The following is a 20128-nucleotide window of genomic DNA, read 5'->3' as shown; positions in this document are numbered from 1 at the left end:
ATGCACAAGCTGGAAGAATTTGTGTTTTTCCTAAGGAATCTTAAATATGCTTTTTAACTTTTGAGTGTTTTATCTTTTTCATCTGATTTATACTTCCAGACTAATATAACATGAACAACAAACCATATCACCATTCAACTCATTATTACCATTTGCTATACGTCTCCTACAGAGCAAATTATTTTGATTATTTCTCTCTCACCTCAACTTAATTTGCTGGAGATGCTAGAGGCAAAAGCAAAAGAAAATAAAGGTTTACTATATGCCTATCAACCTTCTGAATATATGCAATGGTGTAATAGCTTTCCCTTTGTCTCTCCCCTGTTTTTGAATATTATCTTCTAAAACTAATGTATCCCTATCTATAGTTATGTATAGCCACTTATACATTCTTATTGTAGCAAACTGATTAACAGGTTCCTTAAACAAATCTTAAGAAAAGTAACCACTGAGGCAAGAATTTAGTAGAGAACTCTATGTGCCTTGCTTGCACTTGATGACTTGAAGCTGTCTTCAAACTCTATATAATAGGTGAGAACGTGGCCCTAAATCCTTTCGATAAGTTTGACATATTCAAAAGATATTTGTGCATTAAATGCATTTTGTTTAATGTTTCCACTAAGTCAAATGCAGAAAGTTAAATTCATTAATAGTAACTGAATCATTCATTATGATTTTATTGTGTTGAATGACCCATATAGCAAATGTTAGATAAAGGTTACAGTGATAATAGATTCCAGGAACACCCACAAGAGAAGCATGAGCCCCTAACACTGGATTATCTCAATCCTCAGATGATCAACCACTCCATGTACCAACTGAATCTATTAGATTTAGAATTGTCCAAAATTAGCACCAGACAGTGTAGAATAATTAATTGAACAAGCTAATAATGAACACAGTAACAATAACAGTCCTTAAATTTCCCCAGGGCAGGAAATCAATATGTTGGTAAATTTATTTAAACTCCATTACATGAACTGAGTAAGTTGTCTAAAATGTTTCCAGTGTCTTGGAATATTTGCTGAAGATTCTAAAGCTTCCCAAAAGTCTAATAAATCCTCTCTTGTCTCCCACCAGAGCAAGAAATGAAAAGATTTCTCTCACTGTAGGGTTATATATAAAGTCATTGTTCTGTATTTAGAACATTCTGTTTTCAGCTAGACCTTGCTTGCTCAAGGCTGTCAGTCATCTTTAGATCTCCTGCCTGCAGTAGCAATAGGTTATATCATATGCTGTTGATTACAGGTCATAACAAAAACAAATTTATGATTGTCATGAGTCCAATATCTCCACTCTCTTTCCACTTATCTGGTTGAGAAGCCAATTGCTTTTCTCTGCCCTGCTGTTACTTGGAAGAATAGAGATATTCAGGAGTGAATGAGTTATGAATATGTTGGTCTTTTAGTATTTTAGTTCTCAAAATCGAAGAAAGGCTTTGAGCAGAAACTAAGAGATTGATCCAAAACCCCCTGAAGTCAATAAAAGTCCTCATGAGATCAGTAGACTGCAGAAGTCGGTCCAAGTATCCTTGTCTCATATTTGCTGTCTCATACTTGGCTGCAGCCTATTGGACACGTAATTTTGGGAGGAAATTCTGACAGGACATAGGTAACTATACTCAGTGGTAGCCGCTAATGGAAAATTATAAATCACACCTAAGAGCATGGTTGTGACAGCAATAACTATTACAAGGTCTCGAGTACAGCATTAAAGAGAAACATATCTTGCACAAAAGCAAAACTGCTGCCCTTTTGCAAACAAGACAAATTTTACCTCAGGAAGCTGTAAGAACTGATGATATACCCTGAGTTATACAGAGAAACAAAGCTAACTACGACCAAATTGATATATCACATATACTACATTGTAGTGCTGTGCGAAGACAACAGTTCAGGTCCCGGAAGCTGAATGTCAGAGGACTTTCTGCCTGAGCAAAGCATCCAACATCTGGAGGGTTGAACAGCACTGCCATGTCACTGTGCTACGTGTACTGAGTCCACCTCTCCAAGTAACTTGGAGTTACACATCGCACAGTGCTGCAAAATATTTGTAGAAGTACTACTCTGAGTACACACAAACTCCAGAAACATACATGTGTGGTCAAAATTAATATGCAGGATAATGATAAAAGCTCATATGACGCAGCTAAGTGGCCTGATTTTCAAAAGCTTCAAAAAACTAATACCTCAAAAAACCCCTCCGGTGTCAAACCACTGCAGCAATAAAATCCTGGTCTTGAGCACTGCAAGCTCCAAATGTTGTGTATGTGTATTTTTCAAAAAGTAATTGCCTATTTGTAGAAAACTTTCTCACCATAGGTAACTATGCTAACAAAGATATTCTGCATGCAAGTAACCATTTGAAGTTTTTACAAATACACTAGATCTTCCACTAATACATAATCTATATTACAAACACATAAAAACATTGTAGTTTGCAGTTCCTTTCAAGTCTTTTTTTTCCATTAACCTGTGTCAGGTGCAATTGAGACTCACAGATGGACAAGTGATAAATGTCTTTGTTGTAGTTATCAGCTGGTTTTAATTAACAATTCAATTATTAAATCCCCTCAGTAAACAATAGGTCATCATGGCAAAAGCTTCTTGTTGTTGTTGAATAGAGCTCTTAACTTTGCATTATTTTAGGGAAGCCTTATTTTTTTTACTAATATTCTCAGAAGTTGAAACTGAACTTGAGATATTGAGAAAAAATCCTATCTATAGAAAGCACAGATCATATTTCTTTGAAATGAGATTCTTGTTATGTAATCACTTCCAAACATGTAAACAGAAATTGTCACTATCTGATTAATGCTACTGTTTCACTCAAGAATCCACCTGGAATGTGTGCCTTCACAAAAAAACCTCACAACCTTCCCTAGCCGGTATTCAAGAGACAGATGTTCACAGTAAATGAATCACTACAGATGGTCATTTTTTCTTTAGAATTTGAGTTTGCTTTTTTGTTTTGTTTTGTTTTGTATTGGTATTTTTTGGTTTGTTTGTTTGTTTGTTTGTTTTTAAATGAGTGCTTTAAAAAAAGCCATTCAAGATTATCTTTTGTTTGGCAATAAAAAATACTAAAAACAAGAGAGTTGAAGAATGCATGTACATGTACATATACATATTATTTTCTTATTAGAACATGAATTTTTTTTATTTGAAAAATAATTTTTTAACATGAGTTTCAATTAAAAAAATCCAAACATGTCTAATCCTTTAGCCCTTTTCATGTGAGAAATATTTACTCTTGCTGCTGAATTGAGAGATCTGTGTTGCAACAACCACTATATTAGCTATTCTGCTGATTGGTACTCTTTTCTAAAATTTTAAAATGGATTTGAAATATTTGTCATTAATTAGAGTTATGTAACGTGCTCAACCTTGATTATATATAATGAAGCTAGTCTTCTGCTTCCACATTTTCATATTGCAATTAGTTCATAATGCCAAAAAAAGTTTGAGGTTTAGAATGATCAGGATTTGCTAGAAATAGAAACTGCTGTTTTATTGCTGCTTTTGGAAGTTTAAAATTTATGTCTTGAGTTAAATACATTTAGGCAGGCAATTCACTTGGAGATTTTCCTTCTAAAATACTTACAAAATTTCCAGTGAGTATATTGTGAACTTAGTCCTCTAAAAGTTGTAGGTGCTCTACATTGCACTTCACCACTCCCAAAAAATTCAGTCATCTCCACTGTTTTCTGCTTAGAAAAACTCGCAAAGCAATAAGAGATGATAGTCTGAGTCCTTAAACCTCAGCCACAGTAAAACATATCCATTATAATTATTTCCAACAGATGCTATACTTACTGTAATTTTTTTCATCCTTTAAAATTCAGAATAATTGAAAACCCTATGAAACACCTCCACACAGTTTTTCAAGAGTATGCCTCACATAGAATGTAGTTGTAGATAACTGGCATATAAAATACTCTCTTTGATCCATAATGATCTGCATCCATCATAACTAGTAGCTTCTATTTTTCACATATGACTAGAACCACTGAATGACAATGTTGGATGGAAGAATGAAGTTTCTTGACACCAATAACCCACAACAGACTGTGAAAAACTGCTAGTTCAAAAAGGACAATAGTCTGATCATTCAGGCCTCAGTAATAACCTCAAATTAAGGCTAGAGCCTAGACTATCAATGGCATTCAAGCATATCAGACATCCAACAATCCCACACCTTCATAAGGAAAATGTATTTGAAAATGACACAAACAGTCAAACATCAAGAACTGTACAGCTATGAGAAGAGCAGAGCAGTCCTTTATGTTAAAAGGAGACCCCCAACTTTAAATAACAGAAATAACAATAAAGCAAAATTGTAAGGGACCTTTGCTCCAGAAATAACACAGGTGTCTCAGACAAAGCCTTAGAACAGGAAAGCCAACAGTGTATAGTCTGTGGAACAACATAAACTGACCAAGATCACATTTACATTCATTGACTAGGTTTCACCTCATCAAAAGAATTTATTACATATAAACATTAATCGCAAGTGCTTAATCTTGTTCTAAAGAAGACCTTAGAAAAGGTAAATTGCATCCCAAAGATGTTATTTCGTCCCAGAAATTGCAATGAGAGCCTCGAATAACAAGTTTGCATACAACTAGCTACAGTTTGAAAGCAGACCTCTGTGGTATGCAAGATGAACCATCCCACAGGGGACTTAAGCTCTTTCCTTAAAAACTTTAGAAAAATCTTACCAAGCATCGGCGTAGACATTTAATGATCCTACTAGACAGCTAATCTGGTCAGCATCCAGTAGTATCTAGACTGAAGGAAGAGTAACAAATGTTAAGCTTAGCTATAGTTTTTCTTAGCTAAAACCAAAACCTACTGCATTTCCAAGAGATTCAGAACTACAGAACTGGCTTTCAGTGGCATCTGACCTAAACTAGTGATATAAAAGCCTGATTTAGGAAGTCAAGGACACTGGCAGACAGATAGAGCTCTCACTGATCTGACAGAGACATCATTGAGAGATCCTCATTCACCAAAAGGCAAGTCATTGAAATCCAGAGGCTGTTGGCATCTCGCACCAAAATCATCTTCACTGAATCAGGTGTAGAAAAAAAAGGTTAGCGTGACATTTTTGTCATACAGCTCAGCACATGTGAGAATAAATTAATTATCTAAAATACGTGGACCTAAAAATAAAATACATTCCTTCCTTGATCTCCTAGTTTATGTAATGTATTCAGTAGATATTTCATAAATTTTTTAAACGCAGCCTTACTGAACATCTACAGTTCACAGTGGGAAACAGTGTAGCAACCCTGCAAGGATCTTTCATCAACCGCTAATGAGCGAGGCATATGGTAAAATAAAGGATTTTTTTCTTTTTGTTGTATTTTTGGGGGATTGGGGTTCTTTTTTGGGTGGGGTGTGTGGGGTGGGTTTTTTTCCCAGTTCTTATATCAGAACCATCCAGAATCTACAGTAACAATTTTCAGCTTCTTCAGTTCGCCTCAGCCAACCTCTAAAAATAGCTACTCTGAGACATCCAGACACTGAGCAACTGATCTCATGATCTAAAGTAGTTGCTTGGACTATTAAGAAACTTTTGCATTCCTTCAGTGCATAGCTTTTTCAGGAAAGAAAGGCTTAAAGATGTGATGAAACAAATCTGCCACTGTTGAGGCTAATTTGGAAGACTGAATCAGTTGGTATCTAGCTCAAGAAATTCCGTGGGCATTGCTGTTTGCCACTACAAAAGCCAAGATCATCAAGGACAAATAACTCTGTACTCCCTGTTGTGGTACCTCAGCTTCTAATGAATTTAGCCATCTGATCCTGCAACATCAGTCCTCAAAGCGAAGCCTTCTGAATGTGGCATTTCTGGGAATAGCACCAAGATATGACAGCAATCACTGTATGTGTTGTTAATGCCTGTGGCTAGATTTTGTATTTTGGAATACCTTAAGGCATCGGGTAATGTGGATATCAGGCAATTCTTGTGGTGATTTACAAAGTCAGTGCATTGAATGTACCACGGCAATTATTGCTTGATAAATGATGTATCTCAGGAAGAGAGGACACCCTTCCTTCCAAAGGATATATTATGAAATACTAGAAGTTATAAGGGGATACAAAGTCACCTCACACTTTGAAACAGTGTACTAACAAGTACTGGTTCTAGTTATACGAATACAGCAAAACACAAGGTAAATCCACTTTTTTTTTTTTTTTTCTTCAGAGATCACTAAATAGTTTAAAAAATAAAGGTATTATACTGATATGCTATGTCTGCCTAGAGCAAGCTAAACAAACAAAAAGACCCTTGGGATTCTCTCCAATCTCGCTTTTTGAGGAAAAGGCAATATTCAGGAGAAAGTTCTAAGCTATGTCTACATGATCTTAATTTTCATGTCTCTGATGTTAAGCTCAAGTTCTAATAGGAATTTTTGATTCCTGAATGCTGTTAAGGCATGTTTTGCCTTGAGTATGCTAGCACCTCAGCCTTAGTAATGCCAAGTGTCTGCAATTCGCAGTTCTGTAAGCTTTCCTCTAAGCCATTGAGGAGGTGTCTTCCAGACCCTCTGTAACAGTACTTTCTTTTTCCCTTGATGTTCTTAAACTCTAGGTCTTGTGTTGTTATCCTCACAGTCTTGCAACTGCAAATCCCAATAGTTTCTCTATGATAGGCACTCGTGGAAACAACTACCACTACAGTGAGAATGGTCCTTCTATTGCCCACTCTCCCGCATCAGCTTTCCTTACCTTTGGTTTGTAGATTTTAGCTTATAACAGAGAAAACTAAAATATAGTGCATAGTAAAATAGATAATAGCCATTTAAATTCCTAGTAAATATTGTCCAATAATAAATTTTAATAACCAACGTGCAACACTTTAACTTAAAAATTACCGTAATCCAATCAGCACTAATAGCATAAAGAATCTAAACTAGTAGGAATTTTCACATGGTCTTGAGTATACAGTGCAAGGGGAGAGGTGTGGCAAAAAAAATCATCAACCTTGTCAACTTCATTGTTTCCACCTGCTGCACCAGAGAAAAAAAACCCAGAGAAAGGTGCTCATCAGGGACTCCCCATCATTGCCACTGCTTTTCCTGGCCTGCCACTGGGGAGTCTGCCCTTTTCTTTCCTCTCTCCCATTTGGCTCCTATTTTTCTTGTATTTTCTGCCTAAGGTAACATTCCTTATTAGGCCCCGCTAATAAAACTCTATATGTAAGCCCGTCCCAACACCTTTCTGTAACAATACTTATGAAAATCCAGAATAAGAATTCTTTCCTATGTCGCTAGGCTGCCAGCCCATCAAAAAGAAAAGAGCTGAAGCCAATTTACTAGCTTTAAAGTCATGGTGGATAGACCAGAGTGACTCCTGGCATGACTTAAGTTACACCCGGGTCAGAGAAGCATTTCCCAGTCGGAATGCTGGAGCTATATCCTGATTCTGTATTTGGCAAGGCTGACATTGTCACCTTCTCCTCTCCTTCTCAAAGTGGTCATCTTGTGCATTTCTGAAGCAGGATTGAGTGGTGTTGCAGGTTTGGAGTTTTCTCAGTCTAGATACCTGAAAACCATTTCCCCTCCTACAGAACATGAGCCAAATCAAAACTAAACTAAAACCACAAAAAAACCCCAAGAAATTAATTCCTTTGCCCCTCTCTCACCCCAGAAAAAACTATTCTCAAAGATACTTGAAAGACTCTGGAAAGCATGTTAACAGTCTAGACAAAGTCTAGATTCTTTATCTTTTTCTAATCTATTTTATTTATTTGTTGTAGAAAAAATGTTTATGTTTTTGCAAATAAAGACAAAATATTGTTCTACAAAAAATAGAGTTCTTCAGCCAAACTTTTTATCAATCTTCTCTAGAAAACTACTTCTGGGCTGAGATATCTCCTTACATAAAATTCACTGCTTATTTATTCATAGAAAGTATGTACTATAAATAATCAATCCTGGTACATGTCAGAGCAGAAAAAGAAATTGGTATAAGGTAATAAAGTAGGTTGTAGTAATTTTTTTTTCTCCTCCATTTGATTTTTCATCCTCCTGTACATGAAACTTCTACTTGTCTAAACACAAAATCTGAGCACATACTAGACGTTAGCATGGATTCGGAATTTAAAACATTTCTACTTGCCTTTAAATTCTGATAAAACAAATTCTCCTGTTTAACAAGAATCATATAAAGGGGACAAATAAATTTTAAAGATAATTTTATCTTTAAAAATCAGTTGCTTAAGTCCTAAGCCTATTTACACATAGTAAAATATGTGTCAGGTTCAAGAATGTCATTTTCACCACCTCCTGTCATTCACCTCTATCTTTGTCTTAACTTTTCAGACTCAGCGTTGAGAAGGTTAATGCAGTTACATGAATTTGTGATGGACCATTTTGCTCACTTTCACTAGGGCAAGCATATATGGCTGGCTGGTAAATAATTTACTGCACAGAGAACAAGTTCTGAAAAGAGACCTCTGCCAAATTAATACATTAAATGATGAGATGTTAGCTGCAAAAGGAGGAGAAAAATCCTGGAAACTGATTATCTTTTTTTAAGCACTAAATTAATACTTCTAGACACTGAAATATTAGGCATATTGTAACTGAAGACAATGGTATACACCAATGTAAAAACAGTGTTAATGAGATCTTAGCCATGCTTGTAATCTTTTAAAGATACAGCTCACAGCAAGTGAAGAAAATGGCTCTTAAAAGTGATGATGTATGCATTATGTCCATTTATGTGTATAGGGGAAGCTTGTTTATTAAGGATATGAAAAGAAGGCTAGTACTGTGTATACTCTAAGGAAAAACTGAGGTCTTCTGGCTGCTTTATTTCTCAACAAAGGTCTACTATTTTAAAAGACAACATTTTGAGCTAGGCAGAGGTACATCAGTTCTGTTTTAAAAAATGATCAGAGAAAAGATTTGTAACTATGGATTATAACTTAGATGCAAAGTAATGGTACAGCAGCCCCTGCACAGACTCTTAATCAACTATTACATTAACATCTTTGAGTGATGTATATGAGTAGGATGAAGACACATTTTACTCTAATTTTCTCTCCCCTCCCCCCCCGCCATGTACCAGTGACAGAACCATCAAAACCCCCATAGTTTGTTAAGCCTGCCTTTATATAATCCCAGGTAAATTTCTTCACATTCTGTATGCACTTCTCTGCAAGATTAATTTCTCTCAGGAACTGCAGGTTAATAGTAAAATTTGCCACACTGGGGAAAAAAAAAAAAGAAAAACAAACAAACAAAAAACAACCAAAAAAGCCGTGTATTTGAAATGAAACAGAAAAGGTGATTTCTTACGATTTTTCAGAAAAATGGGATAAAAACAAACAAACAAGCAAACATAAATAGAAATATATTCGGTGATGATACCACTGGATAGGGTTTCCTTAAAAAGCAATGGTGATATTTTAATAAATGTTAAATTTTTCTTGAGGGAGCGCCCTGTATTTGTTTTGAGACTCTACCAAAACTGCAACTGACTTCTTACCTCATCCCACTCTCTCTTCTCCATTATTATTCTTTTCCTGTGAAAGCTAATCATGTTAACCTTCCTTTGAAACTGGTAATCTGTCTGCAACTCATCACCTGTTTACAGTCTCTGAGTAGGATGGGCATCTTGAGGCGATGAGAAGTAAGAGAAGAAAAACACCACACGGAGTTAGGGATGATGGACAAAAGAAGGACAGGTTGGGCCATTTAAGTTGCATCCTCATGTTGCACAAAGGAAAAGGTAAGAACTGGAATATGCATCTCCTCATCTTAGATATAATTATGCTCAGTGCTTGGCTTTCAGGCCCGAAGAGGTAGAAGTGGTGTTACAAATGCCATCACTGCTGTTAAGAAGCCCATGAATTTTCTTCCAAAATGGAACTGGACCATCTCACCATCATCCTTATTGACGAATCTGGCTCCAGACAGTATCTTCTGCAACTTTATGAGTTTTGGTTCCTCTTGAATAAACCAGCTCTAACTGGTTTCAGAAAGCAGTGAAGTATCAAGCCTAACCAAATGGCCACCCTTCAGAGGAAAACAGAAACTAAAATCTACCACAGAAGGATGTTTCTGTGAAGTGTTATAGTCCAGTGATCATTTACTCATATACCAAATACAAGATTTATTTAGCTTTCCATTCTTGTCTAGCTAAGGGAATTCAACGCACTACCACTATTACAACTGCTTCCATCTCCTGTCCTTTCTACAGCATTGCTAACATAACTTCTATATTGCTAATATAATTTCTATTACCAGAACAAGAAATCCTTCACAAAAAGGCACTCAAATTAAGCATAACACAACTGCTAATGCAAATCACCCCACAGATAATGGGGGTTTTGCTTTAGCTATTGAAGCCACTGACCAGTATTACACCTTTAATAAGTCATGAATGGAAGAAAACACTTCACAGGATCTGGGATGCTAAGACAAATGACAAAGTTACAGGAAAAGAAAAAACAGACAAACAAACAAACAAAAAAACTTGCAAGAAAGGCAGAAATGGAGAAAATGAAAGATCCTAACTACATGTTCTAATTTCAGTTTTCTGAAGCCAAAAGTCCTAGACAAGATATATTTGGGCAGGAGGACAGTTCACTAGAACATCTTATTTCCAAAGAAAACAGGAAAAAGAGAATACAAACTGACAATTCCAAGGAGAAATATTTATTTGCCACACTATAGCGCAAATGAAGATGGGTCAGCTCTTCTAGTGGCGAACTACTTTTGTTTGTGCTTGCATGCCACCCAATGATGGTAACCACTCAATGAAGATAATGGTACATGCTAACTGCACCATTAACCCACTGCATTTCAGTAACATCTCACTTCTGTACCCCATCAGGGCAGACAAATCAATGCAGCATGCCTTTCACAGTCCAGTAGTATAAAAATCTTACTGACCTTTCTACCCTAATGCTGGACTGCGTTATCAAATTCCTAAGGCACTGTATCTGAAACATTATCTGTATGTAAAGATGACATTCAAATCAATATAAACACTAAGCATTTATCTTCAAAAGCCATAATTCAAACACAGTTCAGCTACAAGATCTTGAAAGAAAGACATAACAAATGCAAGATTAAACAGAGTAACGTATCTTCTTAACAACTGTTAACCTGTTCAGACTGAAGCAGTAAGTCCACTTCTTCTGCACTAAAACTTGTGCACCCGAACTAAAGCAAAGTATTATCACACTGAGCATGAAATTAATATGCTAGCTTTTCCCCAGGGAGATCTCCTCCAGCTCCAAGATTAATTTCCAGTTATGCCAACTGCTATTATTTAATCTGTCAAAACCAGTGGATCTGCATCATCTGTCCCCCAATTCACCACCTGCACGTTGGAAACAACACACAAGGAACATTTCTAATTTGGGCAGCAGACCTACTGCTGGCTGTGTTAATACAAATTCACAGCCGTGGGCACCACAGCTCATCTGTCCAGCTGTGCATAATTTGCAGAAAGTTCTACTTCCCCTCACACCACTGTGTACTGAGAACTTATCTTTGCTTTCATGTAGATGATGTAAAATGCAGTAGGCAGACATTATAATAATTACATTAGTGGTAGAGATATCTTTGGCTTGGGAGACTCCAACCAACAAATCCACTAGATGCTTCCTCTGTTTGTTGCTGGAATTTTTTTCTTTATTTATCTGAGACATCCCATGAAATCCAGATACAGTACTATTACTTTACAAACTTCAGAGAGTTTTGCTAATGGCAGATGTACCAAAGATTCACAGGGGCTTCACCTCTTCTTTCACAATTCCTCTGGAATCCAGGAGAGGATTTTTGCCTCTTTTATCACAATCACCTGTAAAATGCTATGGAAATCTATGGTGTAAACCCAGTACAACTGAACATCCAGGAAGACAACATAACAGTATTACAAAGTTAGTTTGGAGATGGCAAAACTGTGTCTTCAGCACAACCACAGCTAACGAGATGACTGCATGGAAAGGTGTACAAACTGGATGTGTGTACTCCATCAGTTTGGTTACTAACACGTACTCAGCTTCTGCTGAAAAGCAAATCCAAGGAGCTTCAGGAAGAAATCACAGATAGTAACAAGTCTGTACAACCATTTGTCTTTATAAACACAGTCACCAACAGAACATGAGTTGAGACAGTACTTGCTCCTACATCATCTAGGATACTTTTCTAGTCTGCATAATCATCCACACCTATAACAAGCTCTTCAAGGAAGGGATGAAGATGCATTATTTTTCAGAGCCTATTGCTTTCTTTTCTATTTTTCTAAGGTTTGAAGACAATTTCATTAATAGAACTCAACATGAAGTTGGCAGAAAGCTTTTAAGCTGTATGACATTGCCAGTTCTATGCAAATACTCCATGTAATTCTATCCAAATACTACTTACTCATAGGACCTGACCAAAAGCCTTTTGAAATTAACAGGAATCTTTACAATGAATCCAACAAGACCTGGTCCCATGACACAAATCTGTTAATGGTCTGCTAATCTCGGTCCTATTACACAAGTCTGTTAATGGTCTATGCTATCCAGTAAGAAAATAAGTAAAAATTTATTGTATGTTAGACAGCATATGGCTTATATCTTATGTGGTCCCATATGAAGAATATACTAATTTTGTTTATTTGAAAAGACAGATCTGGAAATCTTTCACAGCAGATCAGAAAAGGCAGAATCATATCTCAAAGCATAAATGCATTCCCTATATAATTTTCAGGTAATTTGCAACATGTTCTGTATATTTCCAAGAGCTTGAAAGAGATATTTCTTGGATAAGTGATATAGATCGGTGGAGTAAAATAAGTAAAGTAGTAGAGATAAAGCAAAAATATGTTTTATTTATTTTCAGAAAAAGAATTTTCAGATGTATAATTATAATATGGATAAATTTTGAGTAATTCCTGGCTCCTTTTAATAGCAGAGTTTAGCCTCGTGTCTGCAAACAACCCTATTTAACAGAAGCAAAACTGGCTAGCACATCTGCTTTGCATGCTTAAGATTTATGGAAATCTTAAAAATTAAGTCTAAAATCCAGACTACAAAAGTCAGCATGAAATGAAGATACAGAAATAGACACAAAGAATCTGGTTCCATTCCAAATTCTTTATTTCAAAGTGAGGCTATTAGCTTTGCCCTTGGTTTATTACATTTCAATGGATAGGAAGTAGGGCTTTTATGTATCAGAAGTCAAAAGTATGACTCAAAAGTAATTTAGTATTTGTTTATTGGAATAGAACAAATAGGTATTTGGAGCTGATTACTGCACTGTCTGTTTTGGAATTAAAAAAACACCAAACAGAAGAGTTATTGAAGTTCGTCCACTTACTTTCCACCAGAGTTCACAAGCATAGAAGAAATCTTGTTACAGAACATATGACTAATTTATTTGAGCCCTCTCTGTAGTATTTCTAACCAGTTTTTTGAAAGAAGACTTGTTGCCATTAAACCATTTTTTCACTAAGGGTCCAAACCGACTTTAAAACATGAAGAAGCTTGATCACCAACCCAGAGATGTCTTGCAACAATATCACAAGATCACCACATGATGGCACTGATCAACATGGTTGGTCAGTCTTACCTGGAAAGACCATAATTTGACAGGAAGACTAGAGAGCACAGTCCCAAGAGTTTGAAGATCTGTTCCTTCCAGGTCTGTACTGGGCCCATTACTGACCCAGACACCACAGGAATGGGCATTTTCAAAATAATCAAGCCATTAGACCACTTCAGGAAACTTTTGGACAGAAACCCTATTGATAATTGTCCTCTTCCATTTGACTACCTCCACTTGGAGGACAAAGGAAAGATCTTACCTCTGGACTCATTTGCACTGAAAAGCAGTAGGCTATATATTTTTGTCTATTGCATTCAATAGATGCAAATCTGAAAGATACTGTTAAATGGAAGTTTGCTACTCAAATCATGCCACTACTATTTCATCTGACATCTGTCATGGTGAAATACTGAACTGGCTTAGTCTCAATGATTTGTGTAACTAAATCTCAAAATTTTTTTTTTAAATTTACTTAAAAAAACTTCATATACAAGTAAATAAAAATGAGCTAATTCATTCTATGTATGAAATTGTAACAGCCACTCCATAATTAGCTATAATTGACTGCTGGCTAATCTAAGAAGAAAATCAAATATTTTATTCCTCAAATCTCTCATATAGTTATATTATTGTGAATTACATTCTACATAATAAAAGAAGCATTCTTTAGTATGATTCTGCCTCAATCTGCAATATTTTAAAATAGCCCCTCTAAAAGCAATGAAAAAGATTTCTTTAAAAGGAAGTTATTTGAGTAACATTAAATTATCACAGCTATGTACTCTTCTAGTTTTCAGAGTGAACTGAATCAATCCGCTGTGGTACTGTCTCAAATATTTTTTTCTAATAAGAGTGCCATTCATTTTCAAAGCTTACCTCTCTTGAAAGGCTCAGCCTCCCCATCAAGTTGCAAATCTCAGTGAGCACATAAATAACAGAAGAAAGACAAGCGTGGAAAGTCGTAACCCTCTACTGAAGCTAGTCAGTGGCATACACTTACCGAAATACGTCCTATGACACTAAGTGGTGTGTGGGCTCAGCACAGAAGACAGCCAAAAGAAAGAATCATACATTGTGACATCAGTGACTACAGTTTATTTTTAGATTATTACAGTACAAATCTGAGCATTCCTAGCTTGAGATCATTCCAGCATGTGGTCATGCATTCGGTTTGAATTAGCTGTGCCGCTGGTAAAGCCCCACTGCAGATCTCACAGAACAGGCGATGTTCTACAAGAGCTGCTTCTATTCAGATTCTCATGCGAGCTCTGCATGCAAACCATAAAGTCACTCCGTATCATATACAGTTTATTTTTAATGTCAAAATTCAGAAAAAAATCCCCATTAGTTTACATGGGTTAAAGAGAGATGAGCTTGCATGTAACATCTTCAGAATAATTCCCTACCTTTTAAATTCAACCACTGCAAACTGTCTATAAATTATATTTTTCAGTTTTCTCTTCTCTACCCTTAAATCCATTTTCAAGTTGTGAAAAGTTGATTAGCATTGTGCCCTATCTCATTGCAAATAATTTTCCAAGAATATTATCAATAAAACTTGGTTTTCCTCCACTACATAGGAAGGTGAGGTTTTTTGTTTGGTGGTTTGAGGTTTCTTATTGCTGCTTTTTTTTTTTTTTTTTATATTTCCCCAATACAATTTGGGGAGTACTAAAACAAATACAATGAGAAGTAGAGAACTATTAAAAGTTGACAGAGTTGAGTACATAACCCTGCCAGGTGTGAGGATCGAAATGGCTCACAGCATAAATGCTTTACAAACATTGCTTGAGAGCACCTGAGCTGAACTGTGACAGAGGAGAGCTGCAGTTGGACATGAGAGCCTTATATTGATTTGTGCAGCTCATGTTTATGTTTTGGTTTTATTAGATTTATATTTTTTTAAAAAGACTCACAACCTTATAATTCAATGCACGTAACTAACCAATCTTACTCATGCAGAAGAGATCTTGAATCTCGATGACAAGTCTTCAAGTGACAGAATGACTAAATTATATGCTGGTTATAGCATGATGCTTATTCCTGTCCTACCCAGGTGAAGCTGTTCTTTACACTATGTGATTCAGCCATCAAATAGCAGCATGCGTGTTTGAAAGGCCAAGAGGAGGCTGCATTGAGAACCTGTCAAAAACAAATGTGCAAACCTCTATGCAGCAGCCAGTAAATGTTCCTTGAATCACTCTTTTGTTTTTAAAAAAAAAAAAAAAGCCAAACAAATCCTTGTTTCTATATGATATCTTTAATACAAAGCTTCAGTTAAACAGCTTTTCTTCCTGCCTCTTGCCTTCATCTCTACATGACAAGTCTTCAGCTGAAGGATGCCTATTAAGATGGATATTTTTATCAAATGTAAAAATTGTCAAGGGAACGATCCACCCAAGAACATAGGATCAGCTAAAAGATAAAGCCTTTGTAAGAATAAAAAATATATAGGATAGCACAGCATCTCCAGTAAACCTACCAGTTTTGTCACTTGTCCTAATTTAATCCAGTTGGCCTCTTTCATTCATGCTATGAGGCTTGCTTTTGTTTGCTTGCATTGTGATGGCTTTAAAAAAAATGACACTTCATCACTGACCACTGCACTTTGCTGATCAAGAAAAAACATCAGGAATTTTTGTATTTACAGGCTACATCTTTGTGATACAGCACTGCATTTTAGAAGAATACTAGGAAAGTAATCACTCCGTCCAGAAATGCAGAAGGAAGAAAACGTACTTTCTTGTCTACACAAACGCTTTTCAGTAGAGACCAAACTTAAACGCCATTAAATTCAATGGGAAAAAAAAAAAAAGAAGAGGAGAAAGATTTAAATTAGCTTTGAATCAGAATCCTCTTGAGGACGAAGGCATTTTGGATGCCAAACTGAATTTCAGTTTTAGTATTTGGTACAACTTAATAGGTTGTACTTGCACACAGCATACCAATAATAATTGCATCTATATGATATACAGGCATATGAATAGAGAAGAGAGAGAGCAGTAACAGCTGTATTTATACACAAAGGGGTAATAATTTCAAGATGATAAAAATTAGGTCAAAATTAAATTTCATTTTATATTATTCTTAGAAAAATACATGCCATCATAGATCTTGTTGTTTTGAGTTAGCAGAAACTGCATGGCGTGTTTTCATGTTCTTAGTATTTAATGATTCATTGGAATAGGATTTATATGACAATACATGCAACCACCTACTCGGTAGTATAAGGAAAAAATATTTCAAATGTCCTGCCTTAATGCACATCTATATAGGTGCTACCTATATACAAGTCTACATAGGTGATATTAATAATATAATATCAAATGCTTTTTTTGTAAGTAAAATGAAAATAAAATGCAGGTTTCATTTGACATGAAATCAGCTCACTTCTACAAAGCAAAGTTGTGTTCTTATCTAGGTTTTAATATTAGTGGAAATAATTACTTTTCTTAGGGTTACAGAAAAATAGTTTATTTCTTCAGTGCTAACAGAGGATTTATAAATCTAATAGTTAATAAACTTGTGTCCCATGGGATTGGGGACTATTGCCCTTCCATTATATGAGATATCTAAATTAGCAGTTATATTTTAGGAGGAGAAAAATATTAGAGATTTCCATTTTGGTGTAACTGCTAGTAAATTCATCCAATTAATCTTTGCTTTCTGTTCACCTACTTCTAAATATATACGTATATGCCCTTAACATTATTAATCATTTAAAACCAGAAATCAGTCTAGAATTTTATAGGCGTTTGCTTTCAACACTGATCAAACATGGCTAAGGAGCTCTTTTTTTTTTCTTTTTTTTTTTGTTTTTTTTGTTTGGTGTTGGTTTGTTTTTAAACACAAAACATCTAAACTCGCATATGTGTTCCCGCCATCCATATGACAAGCAGTACCTCCACAAAGCCTACAGATGCAAGAAGCTGATGGCAGGCGCCTCGCACCCCAGTTTATCCGGCTACCACCCGTCTCTGCTCGCCGCATTACCAGACCGGCACACTCCATCTGCCCAGCCCACCACCCAGGGGCTCCTTCGCATCCCAGCCTGCCTTGGAACGACTTTTGCTCACCTACCTGCAAGCCCGCACGCTTTCCCACCTCCCCGCTGTTAAAATCCGCATTAAAAAAAAAAAAAAAAAAAAAAAACACACAACAAGACCAAACCAAACTTCCCTTTCAAACCCCGCTCCGCGCGCGGCCGCGTGTCCCCGCCGCCGGGCCCCGCACAACCGCCCAGTGCCGGCGGGCGCGGGACGGCCCCGCGGCGGGGCGCGCGGCGCTGCGGCGCGGGAGGGCAGCGGGCGGCGCGGCTGGAAGGGTCCGCAGCGCCACCTGGCGGCCGCGCCTCGCCACTGCCGCGCCCGCGTCCCCCGCAAACTTCGCTCCCCCCACGCCGACCGCCCGAACCGGCCAAGTTTCCCGGCCGCGCCGCCATCTATTCTTAGCCCCGCTCTAGGCACGACGGCGGGACGCCCCCCGCTCCCCGCTCCGCACCCCGACCCGCTCCCGTTCCCTGCGCCCCCGCACCCCTCCGCAGCGGAGGCGCGCCCTGCCCGCCCCGACCCTGCGCGCCCGCGGAAATGTGTGTGGGAGTGGGCGGGTTGAACGGCGGCTGCCGGCGCCCCCGCTACCTCCCCACCGCTGTCTGACGGGCGTCCATCAGGGCCGCTGCAACGGGGCCGCCCCCGCTCCCCGGGGCGGTGGAGGGCTGGCGGCGGCCTTTCCCCTGGGGAAGGGGCAAAGCCGCGGAGGCGCCTCACGCCGCCAACCCCCGCCTCGCCCGCCCCCGCCCCAGCTTTGCAGAGAAGCCGATTTACTGTCAAGCGGGGGTGGGGGGGAGTGGTGGTGGTGCGTGTCTTTTTTTTTTTCTTTCTTTCTTTTCTCCCCCCGCCCCCCCGCCTCCGCCACCGCTCCGCGCACGCTGGCTCTCCCCAGTGCCAGTCCCCGCTCCATCACGTGCGGAAACCCATGCCCATCACAAAAGCGGGCATTTTACCCCAGCCCAGAAAGGAAAGAAAGAAAGAAAAAGAAGAAAAGAGAAAAAGAAATTTAAAAAAAAAAGGGGGGGGGGGGAAGAAGGCAAACGCATCACGGAATAGCTCAAGCCAAAGCGAGTGAACCGCTTAATCCCAGAAGAGCCAAGATTTCCTCTGAACAGCCGCCTCCCTTGTTCTTCACCCCCCGCCCCCCCCCCCCCCGTCTCCTTTTGCTTTTTTTGTGGTTGTGGTGGTGGCGAGGGAAGTGGTTAACCAAAAACCTACGTGTTGGTTTTGTGTTTCCCTGAAAACCACAGGCGCACACAGAGCATGAGGTACCGCTCCTGCCCCTCTCCGCGCTTGCAGGAAACTGTGGCTTCGCTCTTTCTCTCTCTCCCTGTACTGCAGATATTTTTCCCTCCTCTCTTCCACACTCTTCTGTTTATTTGGCTGTAAGGCAGAGCTACTTTGTAAACATCTCACACAGAACCCCAGAGCCTTTCCAAATAGCTGATTGCAGCAAAATGCCTCCAAACAAATTATGGTGCAAGGGGGATATAGGGGACGAGACCGAAGCGGATAAAAAAGAAGTAAATTTGCACAAATATGCATATGTGACAACGAGATCGCGTATGATGGTGGAGATGGCAGAAAGAAAGTATCGCTTTATCATGATGGGAAAAGTAAAAGCACAGACGACTGCAGCAAACTGCTCGCCCTTTGCCAGAGTACCAACTGCAACACCTCTCCCTCTCTCCCCCACCCTCGCCGAAAAAAAAAAGGGGGGGGGGAAGCAACAGAAAAAATGAAAATGAACACTCAAACGGCAAATCCAGTACTCCTACCTTAACACTGGAATAGCTGCAGAAGCATAGGGGTCTTTTTTACACAGCCAGATTCTTTCAGGAAATCCTCTCGGGCTATCATGCAGCCGGGATTATTCACACACGGTTCCTGCTCTCCTTTTTGGAATCCAACGCGATTCGCTTCTCCAAAGGAATGCAACGACCACGAAGGGGAGGGGGGGAGAGACAATTAAAAATAACAAGAAGAAAGACAGCAACACTGGATTTGAAGGAAACTCGTGTTCTCGGTTGTAAGCGACCTACATTCAAGCAGAAAATTCATTGCAATCAGTGCGAGAGGGAGAGTTGGGTCTGCGAGTAGAAGCTGTGATTGCCTATGCAGAGAGACCGAGCCGGGGAGAGACTGATCTGCAAGGCAAGGCGAGCTGGGAGGGGGGGGGGGGGAAGAGAGAGCGAGAGAGGGGGGAAGAGGTCCAGGCTGTACCAGGCGCTCTCCTCCTCCTATTGGACCAAACTGAATGAAATTTACAAAGCCGGCAGCCAATAGCTCTCCGCAGTCAGCCCCATCGCTACAGAAACCGTATCTCCATCCACAGCCTCTTGCGAGGAGCGTCGCATCCCCGCGCGAAGCGGCGGTGGCAGAGCCCGGCCGGGGGCCCGGGAGGCTGAACAGGTGGGCATTTCGCACACGGAGATGGAAACGTGTGTGTGTGTGTGTGTGTCTGCGTGTGCGCGTCGGGGGATCACACAATTCAGACTGTCGCTCTCCCTAGTCCATG

The 20128-nt window shown here is 38.8% G+C and overlaps 1 protein-coding gene across 7 annotated transcripts in view; it reads right to left on the bottom strand.

The window, feature by feature from the left end:
• Nucleotides 1–19766, bottom strand: part of NLGN4X (neuroligin 4 X-linked) — a 192586-nt gene extending 172820 nt beyond the window's left edge. For 2 of the 7 annotated variants that reach the window (XM_054812613.1, XM_054812619.1), the window contains exon 1: nucleotides 19389–19766. The gene's annotated coding sequence lies outside the window, so the exon portion shown is untranslated. Of the gene's footprint in view, nucleotides 1–4720; nucleotides 4791–18198; nucleotides 18338–19388 lie in introns of those variants that run through there. The other 5 variants (XM_054812614.1, XM_054812618.1, XM_054812617.1 and 2 more) reach the window with 4 other exon arrangements.
• Nucleotides 19767–20128: the final 362 nt, after the last annotated feature.

This window comes from Grus americana, chromosome 1 (genome assembly GCF_028858705.1).
Source record: "Grus americana isolate bGruAme1 chromosome 1, bGruAme1.mat, whole genome shotgun sequence".
NCBI lineage: Eukaryota > Metazoa > Chordata > Aves > Gruiformes > Gruidae > Grus > Grus americana.
Note: the sequence above shows the minus strand (reverse complement) of the source record. Positions and strands in the feature narration are given on the sequence as shown.